This window comes from Corvus kubaryi, unplaced genomic scaffold, assembly GCF_017639235.1.
Source record: "Corvus kubaryi isolate FWS band 111438036 unplaced genomic scaffold, C.kubaryi_AGA036_p1.0 37398, whole genome shotgun sequence".
Taxonomy (NCBI): domain Eukaryota; kingdom Metazoa; phylum Chordata; class Aves; order Passeriformes; family Corvidae; genus Corvus; species Corvus kubaryi.
Window position 1 is genome coordinate 26,150,197 of NW_024581137.1, and position 24,507 is coordinate 26,174,703.

Below are 24,507 nucleotides of genomic sequence, written 5' to 3' on the forward strand. Positions count from 1 at the left end.
GGACCTAAAAGGAGGTGACTAACCCTGAGCCTTTCCTGAATGTGACAAGGAGAAGTTGAAACTTTATAAAAATAAAAGATCTGGTGGGATTTTTTGGTTAGGTCTCTAATCCCTTGCTACTGCAGGCAGATATCACATGGCCTTTGTAAGCCTTCTGAGAGAAGAAGAAGATCTGGATGTTACATCAAGGGCCAGTTGTAAGACAAAGGGACAACATCCCTTTGTCTGGGACATTTGCCACTGAAATTGACCAATATGCCAACAGCTGTCTCTTCCACAGCTCCTCCACACTTCTTGCTAATCATATACAAATGTCAGAAGGGTCCTGGGAATGCAAGAAGCAGTGTCTGGGCTCAGAGGTGTTGAGCCTTTTATTTGCTCATACCACTCCCTCTGCAGTGGATCCATGCTGGACATTCCCCATGGACTGCTACCTTGGGCACATCCTTTCAAAGGCAGAAAGAGCAGCAGACAGCAAAGCCCAGGAGAGGTGTCAGGAGAGGTGCCAGGAGAGGTGCATCTCTGATGACTCCACCTGGTTGCAGACATATTTCACACCTGCCAAATTTCCCTGGTTTCAACCTCTTGCTCTGTGCAATATCGGAGAAGTCACAAAAGGTCAAAAAAATGTTCTCAAATCATGTGGAAGTGAGGAATTTAGAGTGAGCCAGATGGAAGAAGAGTTTCTCTGATTTATTATGGACTGCTAGGCAGATAAGAGTTGCAAGAGATAAGGTGGGATGGGGGAGAGCTTTTAACCCCTTGTCTGCCTTTTGGCATTGAACATATTTCAAGGCAGAGAGATGTCTAAAAAGTTAAGTTTTTGTCAACGGCTGCCACATCTGACACAATCTTTCCACATGCCTCCATGCTCTCATAGTTCAGGAATAAGAAACAACTGTTGCTTCAGGGAGGTAAATGGTGGTGTTAATCATCCAGAGATCATTCCATAGAGCAACATCCAGTCAAGAATTTGCCTCTTGGTAATAGCAATTGCAATCCAAATTCCCAGTTAAGCTGGAAAGCTATCTTGATGTGGCCAAGTGTGAATATGGACTTTTGTGTGAGAAGATATCTTGCATCTCTGAGCATTTGGAAAACATACCGAGTAATTTGCTTTATTTTCTGTGTTTATAAACACACATCTGTTATTTGAGTTTCCACTTTTGGGTGAATTTATGATGATAGCCCATCTGCAGGAGCTCTGGGGCATTTTTTTTTTTTTTTTTTTTGTGGCGATATTGCCTTAAAGGTTTCGAGAAGTCACTGGTGATTGCACCATAAATATTAACCAGGTTGAATCTGCCAGAGGCATCATGCAGTGTGCAGTGATGTGACTCACAGAATTTTGCTGTCTGATAAAGCTTATGGAAAATTCCCTCAATGGATTTATTTATGGCAGCAGATTAAACCAGACTCCAAGCAGACTGCACTCCGTAGGTTCAAGAAAGAATTTCTAATTTATTAGAGAACTCTTTGTTTTTTGCTATCACATTTCAGCCACATTTTCACTCTTGATAAGCAATTGGTTCCTTCCTTGGGGATCAGGAGGAGGTAGTTCCTGCCTTGAAATTCTTGGAAGGACAGATAAATTGCTTGAGCTTAAGCTTTTTAAAGGAGCCGTCCTGTAAATACTTCAGGCACATTTTACAATTTTTCCCACTCTGTTCCTCTACTGGTGGAAATACAGAATATTATTTCAGTTTCTTGCAATTTTCTTTTGTCTCATGAGGTGGGTGTAAGAGCTCTTTTGCTTCCTGAGCAGTCTCATCACTGTCAGCAGAGGAAGGTCCAGGCCCTTAGGGATGTGGCAAACAAAATTTTTCGGAGATGTGATGGTGAAAGACAGTGTCAGACCTCCTGCCATGGGTGCCTGCTTGAGTTCCTGCTGCTGTCCAGAGCAAAGTCAGTGCAGGGCTTTTGCTGAGATCATGCTTTGGGAAAAGGCATCAACAAAGTGTGGAAGAGTCACTGCCAACAAGCAAGAAGGTCAATTTTTTTTAAAGTTTTATTTCTTTTTAAAATTTTTCTTAATTCATCTTTGAGGGAGGAAAATACGACTGTTTAAAGAATTTCTTTGCAAAGGTGGGAAGTGCTGAAATGCAACTGCAAGGAACCCCTCTGAGAAGAGATATCGGTCTTATATCGAGCTGCCAGTTGAGATTATCTGGAGTGGACGTCCTGAGAGACCAGCAGGAATTCTTTTCCACCAAAGACTGATGGAGGCTTCCCATTCAAATGTTTTAAAAGCTGTAGAAAATTAAAAATAGAAGTCCTGCTTAAGGGGGAGAGACTCCTTTGGGGGGGTACTTTGTTTGCTTTGGTTTATATCTCCCTGGGTTGGAATGCACTAAAAACTGAAGAAATTAGAGTCTTGCAAAGAAATGTAACCTCATACAAAACTGAAGGGCAAGGAGCTCAGTTTGCATTCTGGTTTTATAATCAGTTCTGTTTATAGTAGGAAAGAAATATCCCCTTCTTGAATTCAGTGTGTGCAGCTTTTCTTAGCTGCTCCCTCTTTAGGTAAACATTAAAGGAAATATGTCTTCAATAATTTATTATTAAGAGAGCAGCTAATGGTAAATGCAGGTGTATACCACGGGCACGGTGGTGTTATATTCCCCAGCATGTACCAGAGAGTGGCAATTTTCTCGAGGAGGTTTTTCCTGATAGCAGGCAATCAAGCAAGTGAAGCCACGCAGAAACAGCACTAAGTGCTGGGGAGAGACATGGGGGTGCTTCAAAACCCTGAGCAGCCTCATTGCATTAGACTGCTTTGACACCCCTGTGTGGCTTCTGGAGATGCTTTACATTTCCTTGGAAGGGAGACTACATGGTAATAGGGCTTTTAAATACACTGGACTGAAATATTTCATGTTTATTTTATGGCTGTGTTGCCTGTAACTCTTCAAGGCTGCAGTCTGCAGCTAAGGGATGGTGAGCTAGAGACCTCTAAAACACCTGCCCTAAGCTCTGACATATATGCCCTATGTTTAAGACACTGTTTCCTATATTTTAAATATAGAAGGAATAGAGATCTACTTGATCTTTCTTTTCATTCTGGGTTTAATTCTTTTGTGCCATGAGCCTTTTTAGGGGCTTTTTTCTATGCATCTCTGGATTGATTTTCCAAACTCCAGGGCAAAATCTTGCTACCATGAAGATGAAATTTGTAACTTTACCTCAGAAGCCATCTCCTCTGTAATGTGACACAGTGAGCAGAGACACAGTCAAGTAGAAGTGAGGCAACAATCTCATCTGCATTTGAGACTCACTTTTCCAAACATCAGCTTCCATAAGAACTTACTGTTCTGTATATCTTATAAAATAAAACTAGTCTAATATCAAGCCCTTCAGAGTCTTCTCAGTTGTGAGCCAATGCTTCCAGAAGTACTCTCCTTTGCCAAGGCAGTGGCAGAAGGCTCCTTCCTTGGTGTGTTTCTTCTGCAGCTCTTGGGGGTTGCTTTGCCTGAGACTCCCCGGTGGTGATCATCTGCTCCATCACAGTGATGCTCCTGGGAACAGGGTGTGTGGCAAGGAGAGATGTTCCCTTGGGTGGACACGTGGGCATCTGGGAGTAGAGACAGAGGCAGGACAAAAGCTGAAACTGCGCTGGTCACTATTTTGGTTTGTGATGGTTTGTGCTCTCCCTGATTTCTCCAAACAGAAGGTCCAAAGACCTCACAAGTGTACTCTGTGGGGCTTTCCAGGGCTGCCTTGGGTAGCATGAGGCAGAACCCAAGAGTACAACATGCAGAAGAGTGGCATTGGCATTTACACAGCAGCCATAGGGACTCCGTTGGCTGCACAAAATACGGAGGACATGCAAGACCACTAACCCATCATCCACAATCCCTGGCTTCCACACTTTGAATGTCAAATGTACAGATGGTTCTTACAGGTCATCAACCAAACCGGAGTTAAAAAAGGAGATGTGATTATTACTGCAATGTTTAATGTGTGCAGGCAACCCATTTCAGCTGTAACAGAAAGAAGAATGGCCCTAGCTACAGACACCCACTACAATGGCAAATTGCTCCCACCTGCTTATCGCATGTGTAAGACTGAAGAGGCAAAATGCTGTGTAATTGCTGGGCATCAGCAAAATTAATAATTTCCTGCATGGAAACTGAAATATGGTAAATATATTGGTTGCAATTGAATACTATCATCTGATGCAGACACAGCTCTCCTCTCTTTGCTTTTTATACCAACAAAGACACATGCATGCCACTGCCACCCCCTTTTCCTCAGCTGGTATATGAGGAGCCTGCATCTTTGTTTCAGTGTTCCCATGATGTTCTCTTCTTCCTCAGTATCACTCTGGGCTGGATTCTATCCTGGCTCAACTTGCCCATTCAGCCCAGCTGAGTTTAGTGAGAGTGGAAATGTTATTTAGTTTGTTTCCTCTTCTTTTTTTTTCTTTTTTTGTTGTGTGCTCAAGTGAAAGTACTTACCTTCAGCTGATATTTTTCCAAGAGGTAGTCAGGCTGCTAAATATTTGCTCATGAGCATTGCCATTTGAGCATTGACCCCTCACAAGCAGAATGTACTGTCCTGTCTCCAGTCTAGGAACCAGAGGAAACATCTTTGAAATTTTAAGCTATCTTGACTATGTTAATGCCACAACTTTCACAACACCTCCTTGCAATGCAGTCAGAGAATATACAAAAATGTATGCTATATATATTGGATATCTAAATATTATATTATATATTATGTATTAGTGAAATTACTGTTGTGTGTTGGTCTAGATCTGGGCTCAAACTTGTCTTTTGTTCTTACATTCATCTGGCTCTTTTTGCACAGTCTAAGCAAGATTCTAAGCACAATTATTCCCAGAAGTTTGAGGATCAGGGCTGTAGGACAGGTCCCATCTTATACAAGGAAAATAGGGGAGCTTTCTCAAAAGAGCAATATATTTTTTTCCTTTTTAAGCTTTTTAAGGTGGTCTAGATTAAGTAGAGATGTGAGGATTCTGCTTTACAAAATCAGACCTGGCTATTACCGCTTTACATGTGTGTCATCACCTCTGCAGTCCAGTTATGTTGAAACAAGAACAGCCCCTGACATCCTTATCCAGGTAGAGATAAGTATATGGGTACACAAGGTAAAAGCAGTGGAGGATCAGACTTTTGTGGTTAATCAAACAGAGTTTTTACATCAATTTATCCAGTCAAACAAAGAAATTTTGCCCCTCAGATGACAACATTTGCTGTGTTTCCATGAAGGGGTAACCATATCACCCGTGGGACAGCACTACTTTAGCTACTCTGATACATTTACAGCAGCAATAATTTTATGACTGAGCTCAACTGCAAAAATCCTGTTAAACAACACCTGAATAATTGGTTAGCATGACCAGTGGTTTATAATTTCATTCTCAGTTTGGGACTTTCCTGTTCTGTTATAGTGCTCTCCCCATGGTCACTTCACCGTGTTGCAACCCAAATTCTCATCCATGTGTATGCAGCTCACCAGTGTCCCGCTGCAGGGTGGAAATGATCACTTCAGACAGACAAAAGGAATTATAAATGTACATTATTTTTTATCAGTTGTGCTTACAAGGCAGTATCAGCAACCCTGGTTTACACATTAAAAGTTTTGCCAGCAAAAGCAGCAAAGGTCCCCTGTGGAGGCACAGCTTATACTGGCAAAAAAGGGTTTTTTCTGCTTGCATATTTAGACCACCTCTTGGGATGACTTAATTTACACTGGCAAAAGGCAGCATTTTGTTGGCTTCATTGTTTACCACGTTTGTTAGATGGGTTTCCACCCCCCCTTTTCTTTGCCAACATAGCTAAATTGTTTAGGAGTAAAGACTTCTCCTTTTGTATCTACACAGTCCAAATACTTTTCCATAGGCTTGACCATACAAATTAGGCACTTGTATTTCTGGGATGTGAGGAAAGATGGACAATGTATTCTCAGATTTTCTACAGGGTCTTCAGCATGCCCAAAGTCAAACCCTGTCTGGATTACTGCAGGATTCCCCAACTCTAATTAAACAATTTTAGCCTTTAGATAAAACACATATATTCATTCTCCAGAGCTAGTTCTTTTTGTTAGCAGCATATGGAGTTCTCAAATGTAGGACAAGGGTATCCTACACTTAAGGCAGGAGACCCACTGACAGATGTGCTACCTGCAGTCATCTGCAGGAGCACAAGGAGGGGGCTGTGACTGGGTTTAAGGCAGTGAAACAAAAGCCATTTGATTTTAATAGACTTCAGCTATGGCCTTCACTGCATGAAAGAGAAAAGCTCCACATTGCCTCACACTGTCCTGCAGTGCAAATTCTCCAGGGACTTCACAGGACAGGAGCTGCTGTAAAGCTCAGCTGCATTTTATTCTCGCTACCCTTATTTTGTAGAACTCAGCCAAATGATGAGAAGGTTTTTTTCTGAACAAAATAACCTCAGGATGTGACATTTCACACTGCTCCGGTACCTGCTGTATAAGAGTCTCTTACAGGGATGGTAACGAGCTGCTCCTAGACATGAACCTTTTTAATTTAGAAAGACTGTGACAGGACTGATGGATAATGCAGAAAAGTTTGGAACTTTCTGAAGTACCATTTCTCCTGTTTTCCTTGTTGATTTCTTCTGTATTTACTCTCCCTGTGTTTCCTGTTCTCCTATCATTCTGCCTGACTTGTGAGGGCATAGAAATCTGTGCTTTTTTCCCACTGAAAGAGCAGAACAGCAAAGAACAGGAGCAGCCACAGGCTAGTCTGTAAAACAAGACAACGTCTCCACAGGTGACAATGTTTCAGAAGCTAAGGATGTTATTGAGATAATTAGCAACTTTATTGCCTATCTGAACAGCACATATATATCTGTATGTGAATCCTACAAATCGTGTTTTCCATAAGAAGTACTTATTCCTACCTTCCACACAGATATATGTGTTATCACCTATGCTGTATGTTATTGCCTACGCTGTGTTATCACAGCAAGCTCATACCTAAGTCACAGTTGTACATTTGCAGCTCAGACCATACAAGGATATGTATAAAATGCCCCAAAACCAGCAGGTACAGGACTTTTTAAGGCTGTCACTATGTTAATGATATGTCTTGAAATTTTTTTTTTTTGCCTTTTCTGACTGTTGGCGAGGGGATGTATTATCATTTCCCAGAAGAAATGAAAGCCAATGCACCGCAGAGCTTTCTGGTGTTCTTTGTGCCCAGGGGACACCTGGGAAGCCAGGGGAAGTGAATTGGGACAATCTTGGCTAAGGATTTTTTGGGGGGAAGAGAAACACCCTAGAGCTGCACTGAGACTGTCTGGTTGTTCAACCCCAGATGCTGTGGCACCTGAGGTGACCAACCTGGCCAGATAAGTGAGACCAAAAAAATCAACAGAGAGAAGGAGCTGCATCTTAGTCAGCAATTGCAGGCAGTTTGAATACAGCCAGTGTCATCCAGCTCCTGCTCCTTTTTATGGCACTTGGAGCTCATTCCCAGGTGAAAATATGTATGTGTTGCTAGTAGCATAAGATGATGCTGCTTGTTAGCAAGGCAGGAGTTAGCTGAGATTAAAACTGGCAAAAAGAGAAAACTTTCATTGATTTTATATATATAGGAAGCATATATACAAGATAGAAAACATTAAGATTTCAAAGATGTTTGCTTGGAATTGAGTGGATTTCCAACTTCCTTTGCAAAAATGATGCTAGAAATCAGGTTAATAAACAGTAACAATCCATTGATAAGGGCTTCTAGGGTTTGAGATTTTTAATGAAAGACATATAGTTCCCTTTTACAATGTCCTTCAGCACAACAAAGGGCAAATTTGCTTCATAGAGGCAATAGTCAATGTTTTTAAGGTGCAGAATAATATTTAATTCTAAGTGTGTCAGGGTAACTAGATCTGTGGTGATGGTTCTGCTATTCCAAACCAAGCAGATGCAGAATCTACCTCAGTTAAATCATATAGCTGTACTCTATGTGTGTAAACACATCCATATGCACTCACACATTCATATAAATATATATATGAAAATATGAATATTTATGATGCTCCTTCTCTTGTTTATCTATATACAAGAACCACAGGGGATGAACTGCGTTTGGGCAGGAAGGGTAACACCCTGGCTGAACCATGGAAGTGTCAGCATTTGCCCTTCCAACAGCCTCACCCTACTGAGAGACAGACTCCTTTGTTCCCAGCCTAGATGAAGACTTGGTCCAGTTGAGGAAAACGGGATGTGTGCCCCTGTTTGTTCATGTTCCTCTTCATTTGCTTGTCTCATGTTTCAATTTTAAACAATGAACTTGTCAGATCTCCTCCCTTAAACTAATCCATCTTCAGTCAGTCTGTCAGTACATTTGGACCCTGTGTAAATACTCATCTATATCAATATAAAAAACTACTAAAGCTGGAGCCTAATGTATTAAACTGTAGTTTTTTCCCTTCCTGTTTAGCTACTGGCATAAGCTCTTTCTTGTTTAAGCAGTGTCTGGCATTATTTTGCAAGAATTGTTTCTTGGTTTGTTTGGGACTTTTTAGCATAGCGTGTCTCTGAGACTTCAAGGATTAAAGGCGGTGGAGCATAAAATATGGTTCTTTTGGGAGGTGTCCTGAAAAGAAAACAGGCAGGCAAGGAGGAGAGCTTGGGGATCCACCCACCTTAGGGATGGGCAGAGCCAGCCTTTGGAGAGCCAGAGTGATTCAGAGCATGGTGCAGGCAGGGTTGCACGATGAAGGGAAATTATGCATCAAAGTTCTTCGGTAGCCAGGTTTTGGGAAAGCTACACAGTCCCTCTTTCCCATGTCTTCCCTAAAAGTACACAGAGTAGTGCCGACAAGGTGCTCAGTGATGTGGTAAAGTGTTATAGCAGGAGAAGAAAAGAGCCAGAGAGGCAGTGGAGTCAGACCGACTGGGTCACGGCCTGTGACTCTGATTTTGCTCTGATTTCTACCTCTATAAGGCTAATAGTGTTCTCCATGGCAAATTATGCCTATGGGTCCCACTTTCCTAACTTGCAGAGGTAAGATAATATTTACCTGCTTTTATAACTACACCAGAAAAAAGGCTGTTCTTGGATCCTTGTCCTAAGCAGTAGGCAATTGTGTCACACTCTTTCCAGCCCAAGGTTAGTCATCAGAATGAGTGTGTAGAAAGAAATCTAATTATAGCTGTCACCTCCAGCCATATTGTCAATTACCCATTTGTATGTGGCAGGGGAAGTGCTTTCACACGTGTCTTCTGTGTGTTACTTAGTGAGGCATCAGCAAAGTCTGGCAACTACCTACTTTAATGCAATTTTAATGCAACTATCTTCTGTAATAGAAATCCCTAAAATAACATCATGATAACAGCTCAAAACAGTTAAGCACTATTATAAGCTGTAGGATGTAGAATCATTACTGTAGTACTATTTTTAAAAGATATTATGCCTCCTCTGTGGGATTTTCAGGTTCATATTAAGCTTATAACACACATTAGTCATGACTACTTCATTACGCCCATTTATTCAATGACCTCAGACATGCTGGCTGCCAGCTCCACCCTTGCTCAGCTCAGAACAATAGGCTGTGTGTTATTTAAGAGAGTGAGAGATTTTTGGAAAATGATGCTGCGCCTCACAGTAATATTTAAGGTGCATACCTTTGCAGGAGGCATGGATGTGTTTCCCAGCTGTTTTCCTCCTCTCAGAATTTCTCCTGGCTGAGAAAGATTTAGAGCCCAGCAGATTCGTCCTCCCTAAGCAGGGAGGGAAGGAGGGAGGGAAGGAGGCAGTGTATGGAGATACCATCGTGATTGAATCAGAAAGCCCATCTGCACAGCAAGCTCTCTTCTTTCCTGGACTGAAAACTGAGCAGGATGTTTTGCAAGGAGTTCAGCTTTTCAGTTTTGTGGCCATTTCATCTCTACAGCCTTTGGTGATGTCTTTCAATTTTTGTGAAATATTATATCAGGATCACTGTTGACTTTGTCATCAAGGCTTCCACATACTGACAGAAGTGTTTTCCCTTGTGAAGAGGTTGGGTGATGTGATTTTTCAAATAGTGTTGATTAAGGGATAGATAAGATTCCTATTACAGTTGTTACAAACATGGGAAAACTGAAATATGTGAATAGAAGGGAAAGTCTTCTTTTTGATAATTTTGTTTGGATTAAAAAGGGGGAAAAAAAAGCCATTTTGATTAAAAGATTCTGGTGGACAGAAAACTGTGAGAGACTTTTCCTGTAGGAGTTCTGAACAAGGAAAGGCAGTAGGAAAAAGATGTGGGCAGAGGCATCCTGTGATGATTGATCTGTGGTACCTGACTGCAAAGGGCCTAAAAAGCACCCAGTCCAGTCCTGAAGCTGTCATAAAGCTACTCAAGCGTTTGGCCAGCCGAGAAAGAAAAAAAGCAGCCTCAGAACTTGTATATTCAGTAATCCAGGAGGCATCACTGCCAATAGCAAATGCTATAAGGATGCTTCTTTTCACCTACCATATGGATAGGTGAGATACTCAGCTTTGGATTTACACTGTTTTCCCCATGGAGATAACGAGACAATACTCTCTTACCACGGGGAATATCCATGAAAATATGTTTCAATTTATGTAATGGTCCATCTGCCAGTAGAAGCAGCAATATAAAAACACAGAGGTCAGGGGCAGATCTATTATGGAAGGACAGCATATGGCAACACAACCATTAGATGAGCATCTCATACTCTTGAGAAAGCTTTAGGACTGACAAGGGGTTAAGGCAAATGTTGGTTCATTGCTAAATTCAAGACTCAAAATGAAAGAATGCAAATGCCTTGTATGATCATTTTTTAAAATAACACTTTTAAACAGCCATAGGGACTCTGTGCAATAGAGACTGAAAAGTTTTGAATAATGCATGCAAGATAATTTCCAAAATCACCCTTTAACTAGTACCACATTCTTTTCACTGTCTCCATATTCATGATTCACCTTTTGCTAATCCTGATGCATAAGGAATGAAGATAGCCCCTGTGGATAAGACCTAATGGACACCATCCTGGAATAATATACAGAACTCAACATCCAGACATGTGTCTTCAATTTAAAATAATTCAGCAATCATGTTCAACCAGAACCTGATTACACAAAATGGGACTTTTTAACTCCCAGGCTTGGATCAAATTTTAAGGCCAGAAGAATAAAAAAAACCTGCTATGTTTATGCATTCCAGATACTGTGGTTGAGTTATCTGCACACAAATTTAACTGTTTCTTTGAGCCTCTTATCAGCTCATCTGTAACTATTTTAAATCCTTTGCTTTACCTGCCCTTTGTAGTTCCTCAGTGAGTTTTCCAGCATTCCAGAATTTTGATGAATGGATTTCCTGGATCTGGAACTTAATTAAATATGAAGCTGAGTAACCATGCTACATTTCGGTAAATTGTAGCTTTTTTAAAACAGCAACTGCTACATTTTTGCTCTTTTCTTTTTCCCTGCAGGATTGAAGAGACAAAGGACCCTGACTCAAAACCAATAATAGTAAGTCTCAGCAAACTGCCAGATAACGTCTCCCTTTACAAAAGCAGCGGTCTCACTTTTCCCTGTGGTTCCATACTTTCTCTATCCGCCGCCCCTCATCCTAGTACATGGAGGGCTATCAGCATCTCTTTTCTTGGTCTGTAATGGAAGGGAGATCTGATCCTTTAGACTGTCAGGCCCCGAGACAGCCTTGAAGAAGGTCACATGCTAGCAGACTGTTTTGTGAAATAAAATTTGGGCACTAGTTAAATGCTTGTGAGATTTTTTTGGTAAATGCTATAAGCCAGCTTTCCTGCAGAAGAGAACCACACTCTGACCTAGTATTTGTATAAGGAACACCACTAAAATCACCAGAGATCCAATAAGGGTCCCCTCATCTCTGGTCTCTTCTGACTGAAGATTTAATCGCTGACATAAGGCAGAGTTTCAGAGGTTTCAGGCTTGCCTTGCACTCTTTTTTTTTTCACAGTTTGATTAGAGCTGAGTGAATCTTACTTCCAGTCTCTCAGGATAAAACCCAGAGCAAACACCTGGCTTGATATTCTCTGTCGTGACCCATTTTTCACTGATATCAAATTTACTCTGGTCAAAGACCTCTTTGTTATACTTTTAAAACATGAGTGAGATGAGGTGCAGGAAAGATCTGGGAACATTGCCCTTGCAGGGCGTATCCTCTGCTGCAGGTCTCATTGTTCTTCCATCTTCAGGTGTGGGTACCTCTGGGAGATGCCCTAAGACATGAACTTTCAGAAGGCTGCCTGTTGATGTTTTCAGAGAGAGCATTCAGTGCCTAAACAATTGCCACTGCTATGGAGTTGTGCAGAGAGGCCCACTCTGCCCCACCTTCCCCTGCAAGTGTCCCTGTGCAGCTCTCTCTGCTTGGGATCTCAGCTCTCATGCAGGACAAGATAAATTTCTGGTTGTGGCAGAAATACTGAAAAGCTTGAAAAAAGTAATGGAATTTTCAAAATAATCAAGAAGGCAAGTTAAATATCTTAACGTGTTTTTCATGCAATTTTAAAGCCAGTTTCATGACATCTGTAGGCTTAAGTCACAGAGGTTGAAAGTCAGAGGTTACTAAGGTCACTTTTTCTCTTTATTTTGGAGTCTTTCACTTGAGACGACTTGGGAGCATACTTGCTCTGTGTGTGGAAAAACATCTTTAACAATATGATGAGAGGCGCTTTCTGCTCTGTCCTGAAGTGCTCTGCAACATGGTGATCCCAGCTTAACAACAGGAAAGCCTAATTAGATGCCTGTTGGTATCTGAAGGTTTTGATCATAGAGCTGTGTGGGAAAATGTACTCTTCAGTCCTGACCTTTTACTTTGCCCTTCCTAAACCAGGATTAAAAGTCAAAACTAGTAAAAATTTTCTGCAACATGATTATAGATAGCAAAGATACTTCTTTAATTAAGATGCATTAAAAACCCCCACGTTTGGTTGCTTCTAAATAATTAATTTTAATGTTAATATTCTCTAGAGTTAATATTCTAATGTAATGTTAATATTCTCTTTCTCAATACCATACATTTTCCAAACAAGAAATACTCTCTTGAGTAAAAAATGAATTTATTGTTCAGAAATCACAGGCGTGGGATACTTTGACCATTTCAAAACATTTTCTTTTCCTTCCCCCTTCCCAAAAAACACTTTTCAGTGAGGAGATTTATCCAAACAGAAAATTGTTCCAGGTTTAAGAGAGATGTGTTTTTTCCAGATCAAGCCTTTTATCAAAAAACTGTGGTGGGGATAAAGCCAGCGGTGGGACTGGCAAGGCACAGTCTGTTTTGGAAGGGTTTTGTATCAGACCCTGTCAAATATGGGGTATGCTTCTGGTGGTCTCAACCCCATCAGCACATGCAGCCCTGGGCATGCCACTTGCTGAGTGCCAGGCATATGGCACAGTGACAAAGGTGTCCCATGTCCTCTCCACACACTGTAAGGTTGCCTGAGAGGCTTTGTTCCACAGCATGAGCTGAAGCCAGAGTGCATATATTATAACACAAATGTAACGGATTAAGAGCTTTCTTACTTTCTCTGTCCTGTCTCCCTATCCCCAGGCGAAGGTTCTGGCCAGAATAACCATCTCATTTATTTCATAGATGGATGTAAAAGGACAAACAAAGCACCCCATGTTCCTTACCCTCCTCTTCACCCCATCTGCCACTGACCCAGCCAGCCCTGTTTTTGCATTGGGTTGCAGAAATAGCTGATATAAATATATCTGATGCTAAACTCCTCCAAGCTGACTGCTTCTCTCTCAAAGCCAACTTCAACTTAGTGCTTCATCACAAGAGCACAGGCCAGCACTCGGCAATGAATGTCACCATGGCCTTTCTGGGCTGGACAGGAGCCTAATGGGTACATGGTGGTGAGATCACGAGCAAGGGAGGGGGTTATTTTGACAGTTGAAAATCTCTGGCAAATACCTGCCATTGAGAAAACAAATTACTTGCATGTAGGAAGATTTATAAACCACTGAACCATCTGCAAAAGCACAGGTAGTGTTGTTAGTTATTGCCAGGGAACAGAAATTATGTGGTAAGCGTTGCCAGGAAATTAAGTACCAGAACAAAGTGCCACTGAGGCAATACATTATTTGCACAGCAACCATTTCAAATTCCAGCGTTTTTTTTGAAAGTCGCTTCTTTATGTCCCCAGGTGCTGCGTGCTGCTATGTTCCCTTATGAACACCATGAGTCTGTTGGGCTAGGTCACTGAAGTAATTTGTCTCATTTTGTCACAACTAGAAAGTGATGGGGATGATGATGACAGTACTAACCTGTCCCAAGGGGCATGCTGTCATTTATTGAGGATGAACTTCTGCATCAGCCTGTGAATCAACCTCCAACCTTTGCATGGTTTCTTTTAAAGACCTATATATATATCTAGTAGTGGTGTAAATTTCTTTGGCATTTAGGACTAAAAACACTTGTTGCTATTTAGGCACTTTTGGAGGAGATGTGCAGGCCTCAGATGTCCTCAGAATTACTCTTTTCAGGTTTTTCCTGAGTCAAAGCATGTTTTTAAAGTCCTTCTGATCTGCCCTCACTGTGAAGAGGGTGATTTCTCCTCGTGATGCTATTTTTGTTGTGCATGACAGTGTCTGTGCCCCTGTGTGCAGCTCCCCGTGGAGATAGAACACTCTTCAAGAAATCTGGGACTGGAGCTGCAACCTGGAAAAGCACTAACTCACCTAAATAGTCATGTACAAACCATTATAGCAGCATGGGAGACTCCTGCAGGCATCAGGCGCAGACAAAATAAAGACCCTCAGGGAGTAATCAGTGTCATCCTCTTTTGAATGAAGTTACATTTGAGAAGTAAAAAAGAAATAGTGTCTAGAAATGAACATTACTTCATAGCAAGAAATAGGAACCACTGGTCCCACTGATTTTTTTCATCTTGAATGGTATTGAAATTTTTGCTATTAGTGTTTATTACCTGACTAATAATAACCAGACCATTCAATAGTGCAACTGTGTTGAAAAGATCAAGTCATTGTCCGGGTTGTTGCAGTGATGGGGACTGTGTAAATGTCAGAGAAAATGATGGTCCCTGTCTCAAAGAACTTACAGTGCTGGCACCAGCTTCTTCATTTATGCCAGGGTCTATTTACATGGACATGGACTTCTGAGGGTCCATGGAAAAGTCTCATCGGTCCCTCTGCCTCGCTCTCCCCTGAGTAGTGCCGTGCTCCCACACCATGCTTTCCCAAAGAGGCAGGCAGGGCTGAGAGACCCTTCCACAGTGCCGGCCTTGCTCTTGTCCTCCAGAACACCATGACAAAACTGTGCTCTCCTTCACCTCTCCCTGCTTCTCCTTTGCCAGCCTGACCAAAACCAGCAGCCCTGTTCTGCAGGCTTTCTGTTCTTCACTGACCTTTGAGGCACACGCTGGCTTTCCAGGAGAGATCCGAGATAGCTGTTTGCCAGATCTCCTCCAGGCACTCCTGTATGTAGAATGGCAGAGGATGTGCCTCTCCCAGCCTGCCTTCACATGGCCCTGTGATCCTTCACTCAGGCAGGTGGGCTGGGCAGTTGCTTCATTCCTTTGAGTGAAGGTTTGAAGTAGTGGCTGGACAGCAGCAGAAAGAAAGGTTTTTCTTAGCTCTCATGTTTCTCGGGAGAATTTAATTAGACTTCTTTCCTCCTCAGTGATAGTTACTGGCTTTATCTGATTGTTCCCATCTGCTGGCCATTCCTCAAAATTCAACACAGTGATCTCACTGCTCTGCATCCTGCACAATCAGAGCAACTGTGGGGGGCCTGGCAGAAGGCTCTGTGCCAGAGAGGATGGAGTCAATGGGTTTTGTATTAGTGTTGATGCTGTATGGCATTCATGAGAGCTCAACTGGGAAAGATGGGAAGTGCCACCAGCAAAGAGCCTGGTCTCCCTGTGGGAATGGTGCTCTGTTTTTCCTGTTGCACTGAATGTCAGAGGATCTTGATGGCAGCAGCACTCTGGACTCTTGTTTGACTTAGGATTTTAGGGCTTGATGCAAATCAAATCACTTTTGTACTCCTCCACTCCTGTGGGAGCTGAGATGTCCCAGTAGAAAGTAAAAATCATAAGAACTGGAAAAGTCTTGTTCAGCAGCAGCCTTTGGCCAAAAAGCAGTCAAAGCATTGTACACAGCGAATTTTGACCTTTTTGTTAGACTCCACCATGTCTGTACACTTGCATAAAGCTTTGTTCCCTTTTGTAAGACAGCACTCTTTCCAAACCTAACATTCCCCCTCTGGTGGCAGCAGATCTGTCTCCAAGTATCTGAACCCACACACTCGTCTAAACAGAAATGCCAAGTCACCCTCAATTCTCCTTTCACTGCACTCATATTCTCTGTGAAAAACCCTAAGCAAGCTCAAGAAAGGCCACCAAGGACTAACAACTCCTGAAGAGAGCCCTGCTTGCATATCTAAAGCTTCATCAAAGAAGATAATTTCTTTGTGGAGTTCTTAAGGCCCTCTTATCACCATGAAAAAGTGATTAAAGGACATTAAGTATAGATTAATTTAAAAAGTAACAAATCTTCAGTTTCAGAGTGAAGCAAGGCTTATAGGAAAAGGCAACGTCTTTTATTAAACCGACAGACAAACTTTCAGGCATCTGATGTTTTACAGACAGAGAATCCTGGCAGAACAACATCCACGTTTGATCAAACCTCTGTTATGTAGGATAGAAGGGGCTGATAAAAAGCAGCTTTTTGCATCCCCAGGTTTTCTGCTGATACCCTTTGCTGTCCTTGGCTGTGCTTCAAACCAGGGTGGGGTGCTAAAATAGCACATGTTGTTCTCTTGTTGCCACACAAGCGGAGCACAACTGCACTTGTGCTGCTGGTTGTCTCTGATCTGCCTAGCTCTTAGGCACTGTCCTACCTCCAAAAAATTATGAACATAAAAATATTTCACATCCTCCCTTTCTGAGGGGTGGTCAGAGGTCTGTACGATCAAATGATCACTCCCCTTCAAAATCCACACTGTGCCTCTGTCTTCTTCTGTCTCAGCATTGAGATGAACCACCAGTTGGCTGAGTCCTTCTTGTCATGGGCCACGCAGAAGATGGAAGCACCACTCCTTCCTGGCTCCCATCTGGGGGAAATCCAAACCTGTGGAGAAGCCACAGCTGAAAAGCAGGATCCAGCTGAGAATACTTGAAAGAAAGGTGTGTCTAGCAACATACTCTGTTCTGACAGGCTGTTGTCCCCATGTTCTAAATGTGTCTGTGCTTTTTCCTCCTGACCAGACACAAGAAAGAGAAAAGTCCTGAAGAGCTCTGGGCAAATGTTAAAGAAAAGTATTTTCTGTAGGTATTGTGTATAAAAAAGCAGTATTTCTGTACCTGTACATTACAAAGCAATCTTTTTCAAGAGTGCTCATCTGACCTACAGAAAAGGAAGAATCCTGTCTTGAGAAAACCCTGTGCTAGAAAGTGCTTGGGAGCCAGTTAATGGCACTTTCAATATACATCTGGAGGAGGCCTGAGCAGGGAAGGACTGGCTGAGGGATAGCCTGGAATAGGTCTCACATGGGTCTCACTCCAGCGGGGTCTAGGTGGGATACCTAAGGGGGGTCCCAGCTGAATATAGGATGTATGGCAGTGAAAAATGCCCAGGGAAGTAAAGCTCTCTCATTGTACAGAGGTGCATCCTGAGCATTCAAGATGTGAGATATGGGTAAGAAGATGAGCATGTGATCCAGAGACGTGGGGTGCCATGAAAGCTGCAGTGCTGAGGAAACTGGGGGAGATTTTAAGGATGGGTTACTGCTGCTGCCAGGGACCGAGGAGTGATGAGCTTTCTGGTATTTGTGGAAGGAGAAGGAAGTGCATTTAGGTGTCAGGAGGAATCCTGGCAAGTGATCCCTGCTCCTCTGAAACAACCTTTTCTTCATAACATCTGAGACAGCAAATATTTTATGAAGAGTTAAGGTCACCTCTGAAGTTTTGACCTCATTCCCTTTGAAATTGGTTAAGATTAAGCGATTTGGCTGAACAAAGCAGATGGTGCCGTAAACTGGACAGACCTCTCCACCCCCTCAGCCTCGCAGCAAAGGAACATGCTGTACTGGAAGCAAAGCAGGACCCACTGTCCTTCACTGTTTGTGAATACAGAGACAAACTCAACAGATCCAAGGCTCCTTCATAGAGAGGTAGACACAAGCCCTTCTGATACCCACTGTACCGGAATGAGCCCTGATTGGGAAACTTTACACAGTTCAGAGCAGGCTTTCAACTTTTGTCTAGTGCTTTTTTGGTCTGAAGTGTGATTAGATAGGAGGTGGGGCCTTAAAGTTTTGAGCAGGCAGGGGCTAAACTGGGAATTTCAATTTTTTGACTGTCCTGTTTAAAAGGGGAGATAGGAAATAGCAACCTTACATCAGCAGATGGGCTGAATAGGAAGAACAACAAAAGAATGGCTCTAAAATAGCACAGAAAGAAGCAGCATTAAAACAACAGCCCTGCCAGGGACAACATGCCCAAGCAGCTGCAGAGCCCAGACTGCAGGAACAGTGGGAAGTTCTTAATCCGAATGCACTTGCTAGTGGCAGGTCAAGTGATGATACTCAGCAGCAGCTACTTTACAGTGCTCAAAAGTTTACGCTTGAGGGACTTGTTAAAACAGGTAAAAATACAGTACCTTGCCCAAAGACATTACTAAAACGCCCCCAAAAAACATGTAGAAGGGCAGGATCTTTTCCAGTGCAAGGCTGATAAATCTGAAACAGGTTTGGGGCCAGCTACAGACATTTCCCTCAGAACTTCTTTTCTTCCATTCAGAAGGATGCCTACGGGAAGTACCCATGCTTTTCCTTCACATAAGAATAGAGATGTCAGAAAACCACACAGGGCATCCTCTGGTTTCACAGCAGATCAAAGGAAATCCTAAAGCTTTCAAAGGCATGTAGACCTTGAGCAGATTTACTCTGGAGAAGTACAGCATATGGTTGAAATGCCAGGAGGCATGTTGCAGTATCACCCAGGGAACTAACTCCAGGGCCTGGAAATCCTGAAATGAACAGGAGGTTGGCATTTCTACAGAGGAAAGAAAAAAGCCTAAGAGATGATGTGAACAAGAAATCAATTCAGAAATAGCTGTCTGGAGACAGATGATGTAAGCTTCATGACAGCATTGTGTATCCACCTTCCTTATGCCAAATAGGAAGCCTCTTGAAGTCCAGGAACTTTTCCCAGTCATTATTGTGACTTTTGGATTAGGCATGCCCTTGCCACCTGAGTTGATATTTATTCTTCTGAAGGGTAGTACAATTCAATCAGCCTAACTTGTCAGCAAAAAAAGCCCATTCTGTTAATGCAAGCTTCAATCTACACAAATAAAATAACTCTTAATATATTGACTGATTAACATGAACAGAAGAGATGTCTCTACTGGGCTCATAAGACATGTTTACCTCCAGTCAGATTCATGGAGTGTGCAATCCTTACAGAATAAAAAGTAAAATACATGAAATGCATAAAAGAAGCAGCCTCCTGTTTGGAAATCATCTGTACCATGCCGCAACACTAGAATTGTCCAGTATCATATAATGAACTCTATCCATCAACTTCTTGATTGTCACCTCCTAGTGTGCCTAATTGTATCAAGCTTTCTCAGTGCCTAGGATCTTTTCAGGAAAACCCTCACCAGAAAAAGCAAAGAAAGAAAAAAAAATACAGCTTAGATAGTCAGATCTGCCAGAAGTTTCACATTACAAAAGTGATATTGATCTAAAAAACCTTATGTTATTATCCAAGTGGTTTCCAATTGTTCCTGGAACTATTACAGCATGAAGAGCATTGACAGTTCCTTAGAGAAGGAAGCTCATTAGGATTGCAAGAATTAGCTGAAATTGAAATTCTCTGACATCTTCATGAAGAAAAAAAGGTCTGTTTCATGGCAAACAATTCAGATTTTAGGAGTTTATGTCAGGTTGAAAAAGTCTGCACAATTGAGAGAATGGATTTTCTGGTAATAATGTATTTCTAATTTTCACATAATAAGCCCCAATAATTGATAACTAGAAAGACATTATAGTAATGAGGAAGGCACTGTTACAGCCTTAGTTCAGATTTTGAGCTTGTTAGAAAAATTGCTTCGCAAGAATTTTGCGTGCAAAAGCTGGAGCAATGAGAAAGTGATGTAAGAACTGCTGGGTGTGGAACTCCCCTGCTAGATGTCAGGAATTGTCCATATTCCTTCTTTCACAGGGGCAGAAGGACACCTGGCAGGAACTTTTCCTGCAAAGGCTCCTCTGGAGACACCTGTGGCAATTGTAAAACATCTGTGGCCACACACATACTGGTACCACAGCCAAAAGTGAGTCTGGAAGTGTCAGTGCTAACCACGAAGACTTTTAGCTCCTGGAGGTCCAAAATGTCTTTGGGCAAGGTGTGAGAGCAACTGGGACCAACCACAAGAAATCATAATATGATTCGAGGCAAGATATGATGGTTCTATTCATCTCCCATGTCAAGAGGAAGATCACTGACTTCATAATTCACCATACAAAGCAGTGGCCTAGTTGGGGTGAACTTTTTGATTTCTGACTGTCAAGTGTTATACCCCAGGGGTCAGTCAGCAGGCAGAAACTGCTAGGCAACCACAGCTGGTCCTTAGCACACAGTCCACTGATAGACAGCATCCACATGGTGTTTGAGTGACACATCCCTCCATCCACACTGGAGGAGAGAATGCTTCTGAAGACCCTCACAGCATTATGCAGTGGAGCTTAAACCTTAAACAATGAAATGCCATTATACATTTTTTTTCCATTTCTGTTTAGTCACCAGCTTTTTATTACTGATGACACAATGTTTATGACCCTTCTGAAATGCTAGTTAAGAACTGTAATAAGATTTGTTTTTTCTTGTAAAAGTAGCCTTATTGTAACGACCGAGACAAGAAGCAAATGTAACATGGTCTACTACTAAGTGAAATCATACACAATTCCAAATACAGGCCAGTTCTGCCAGCAAGCTACAGAGATTCTCTCAGCTTTTAAGAGGTCTAGAAGGAGGAGCTTTGTTTTACCATTTGCCAGTCCTGTCCTGTCCTTGGGGGCATGATATATGGCTAAGCATCGTGTTATGATATAACAACACAAACATAATTTAATAACTTGGGTGTCAAATGGCTGAGATTTATGGTCAAGGAGGCTAAATGTTCACAAAGGATTGCTCTGGAGATGCAGTCCTATTGGATTAAGAGAGAAAAAGTAGCTAATACCGTGTTTTAGACAGCGCATCTCTATGGGGCAGCAGGCTTTGGATCACTTTTTGCACTGTATTAATATTTCCTTGTTGCATTTCCAGAAACTCTCTTTCTAACTACAGTTTCCTGGGTTCACTCCATGCAAATTTAAAGGATAATACTATTTTGTAACTGGAGCATATGAATTGTGTGCTGCTGTTTAAACAAGAGGGAGCGGAGTGGGTCAGATTTGGCTCCTTTCATCTTAGAGTCACAGCAAATATTTGTAAGAGCAGCTTGTAGGGTCTCTGACTTACGAGAAGAACCAATCTACATTGAATGGGCAGATGCAAATTAAGTAAGCTTGCTAAAGCCTTTCCAAATCAGTAAGCTGGAGGCAGGGGTGAGTTGAATGAGGGTCTGAGAGGCATCACCAAATCTGTTGGAGGATCGCATGTCGCAAGTCTGATCAAGGGCGAGGACAGTCCCAGCTGCAACAGATGGAGCAGCCCAAACCTTTGAAAAATAAACCATAGATAGTAAAAAAGAGACTCTTCACTGCCTTTCAGTGTCCCCAGTAACATGTCATCTCTGGTGGCTGTCCTGGCTCCCTGCCTCCCTCTGGAGTGGCTGACACTTGACCTCTTGTCCTGACAAGCAACAGTTGTCTAGCTCTGCTGTGGCTGCAAATGTCTCCCTGACAAAGTGTCTTGAGCTAGAGCAAGCAGCTCTGCTGAGAGATGTGTCAACAGCACTCAAACAATTAAAAAAGACCCTGAAGACCAGAAAAAAACCTGGTATGCACAGAAAATGGGAAATGGACTCTGTTGCTACCATGAACAGCCACTCATCTTGTGCTGTGCTGCTGTTTGCAGCAGGGCTCTCCACCTTGCTGGCAGACACTGAGGAATGGGCCTTTCTCACCCATTTATCCAGCTTTAAACCCCAAACCAACCCATTCTCTCAAGGCTAATGGAGACTGCTCCCTGAAGGAGCATGCTGTGTGCTGCCAGTGCTGCACCCATGTGTGCCCAAGCAGAAATAACCTTTGGGCAAAATACTTGAGCAACATGAGACATCTGCAGAAGTGCTGGTTGTTTCTGCAACAGTGGTCTGAGGAAGGGCTTTTGTGCTTTCAGCCACATGTGAAGAAGCCCCTTCTAGTGAGTTTGGGCTCAGTATCAAGGAGGAAAGGGCTGCACCCAGCATTGTTCCCCATCACCCTATGGCTCTTTCTCTTGCTCAGCCTGCCCCAGTGGAGTCAGCCTCATGTTTTTAGGGTGAGGTGATATGCAGTTATGCTGAATGGGCTCAAACACTTATGAAATCATGATGATAGCATTGTAAACATGACATCCCACGTGCCATGTGGCTGAGATTTAGATCAATACTTTTCTTGCCAGGCAAACTTCAGGTTGCTTTTGTTTTTCTTGCATGGTTTTTGCTGTGATTTAGAGGCCAAGTCCTGTCCACAAGTCTCTTTGCAACGCTGTAGGAATGTCAGGATTCTCAAATAGTATTTTTGGCGAGAGACAGAGTCCCACGCTCTTTGAAGAAGGCCTCAAGGCTCCCAGTGCTTTTCCAACTTTAAAAGCCACAGCTGTTTGGGTTTTCCTCCCCTTGCCTTTCCCTGTTTCTTATCCACCTTGTTCCTATGGCTGGAGTTCTACTTCCAGTCCAGATATAAGCTGTGTTTGTTATCCTGGTCAGTCACTCACTAAGCCTTATTTCCCTGTCAGCAAAACAGAGCTGCTGCTTCCCCATGGTAGCTTCAGGAAGATGAGTGCCACAAATATATGGCAGGCAGCCAGTTCCTGCAGCATGGGGGGAACCATAAATACTGGATCCTGCCCTACTCACTCACCTTCATCCTCCCCCTCCCATCCTGTTGCTTCCTTCTCCCACAAGTCAGTGAGCTCTGAGCCCCAAGGGCCTTCACAGTCTTGAAATTTTTCATCTCCTCCAAGTCTTGCTTTCCCCAGACCTCCAAAAAATCTTACCGCCAGACCTGTAGCTTTCTCTGCAGGCAAGGGAGGCAATAATTCATCTGCCCACCTTTGCAACAGATTTTGAGAACTGCACTTGATCAGTGCTATCTCAAAAAGTCAAGGGATTTGGGGGGCAAAGGGGGAAAGAGGAAGACAGGGTTTATGATGTAAGTATTAATTCCAGCCCAAGCAAGAAGATTTCTAGTGGGGAGTGAAGACAAATGGAGCTTCTTACCCATGTTGATGTAATTATTGTGTTTTTATTTGCAAAAAAATAATAAAATATTTGAAACACAAATTGGTGTGAGGCTTGGGTTTGGGTTTTTTCCCAGCTTAACTCCTAATCAGTTATTCTCTCCTTCGGTGGTCTTGCCTGTTCTGATTTACTGGTCAGTTTTATTACCGGTATTATAATACATATATAATAGGGGTTGTCATTGCTTGTCAGCATTTCAGGTAAGCTCTTTCCTAACAGAACCTAGGCTACAGATAATGCCTGCTCTTTTAAGCAGATCCAGAATGTAATTAATGAAAAGGCTGGGCTGGAGCTAGAGCCCAAAAACTCTGTGCCAGTGTTATAAAGTCAGGATTTGCCTGGTCAGTGGACTGAGAGAGTCATGGAAAGGGGCTTGGGAAAATGCAGCATTTTGGTTTGTCGCCAGACATCCCTTAAGCTCCCAGGAGATGGTGCTTCTCATGAAAAGGTGTGTCAGGATTTCCCTGTCCCAGACCCAGAGGGAGCACACCTCACCTGCCTGAAAGGATGTTGCTGGTGTGTGTTGAGGTGCTTTAGTACCACCTTGAACAGGAGAGTGGGAAAGTGACTGTGAACAAGGGGTAGGAAGAGGCTCAGCCACAACCAGCTCCAGTGCTGCATCCAGGCCAGGCTGATGTGATGGAGGTGTCGTGATGATTCCAGCATAGATTTTAAGAGACTTGTGGCAAAGCCACAGGACAAGAGGACATAGCCTCAGGCTGGGCCAGGGGAGATTCAGGTTCGACATCAGGAGGAATTTCTTCACAGAAAGCGTTGTTTAACATTGGAATGAGTTAGTGGTGGTGGAGTCACCATCCCTGAAGGTATTCAAGAAAGGATTGGATGTGGCACTTAGTGCCATAGTCAAGTTGACAATGTGGTGATCGGTCACAGGTTGGACTCGATGATCTCAGAGGTCTTTTCCAACCTAAATGATTTTATGATCCTGTGTAAAGAAAACACACAGACCAGAGAGAAATCAAACGAAACCTCGCCGCGGGGCCGGTTCGTTCATTACGGGCTCGTACCGCACTGGCCGCACTCGCAGCGGGCTCTGCCCCCGCAGCAGCTCCGCTCCCCGCGCTGGCTCCGCGCGCCGCCCC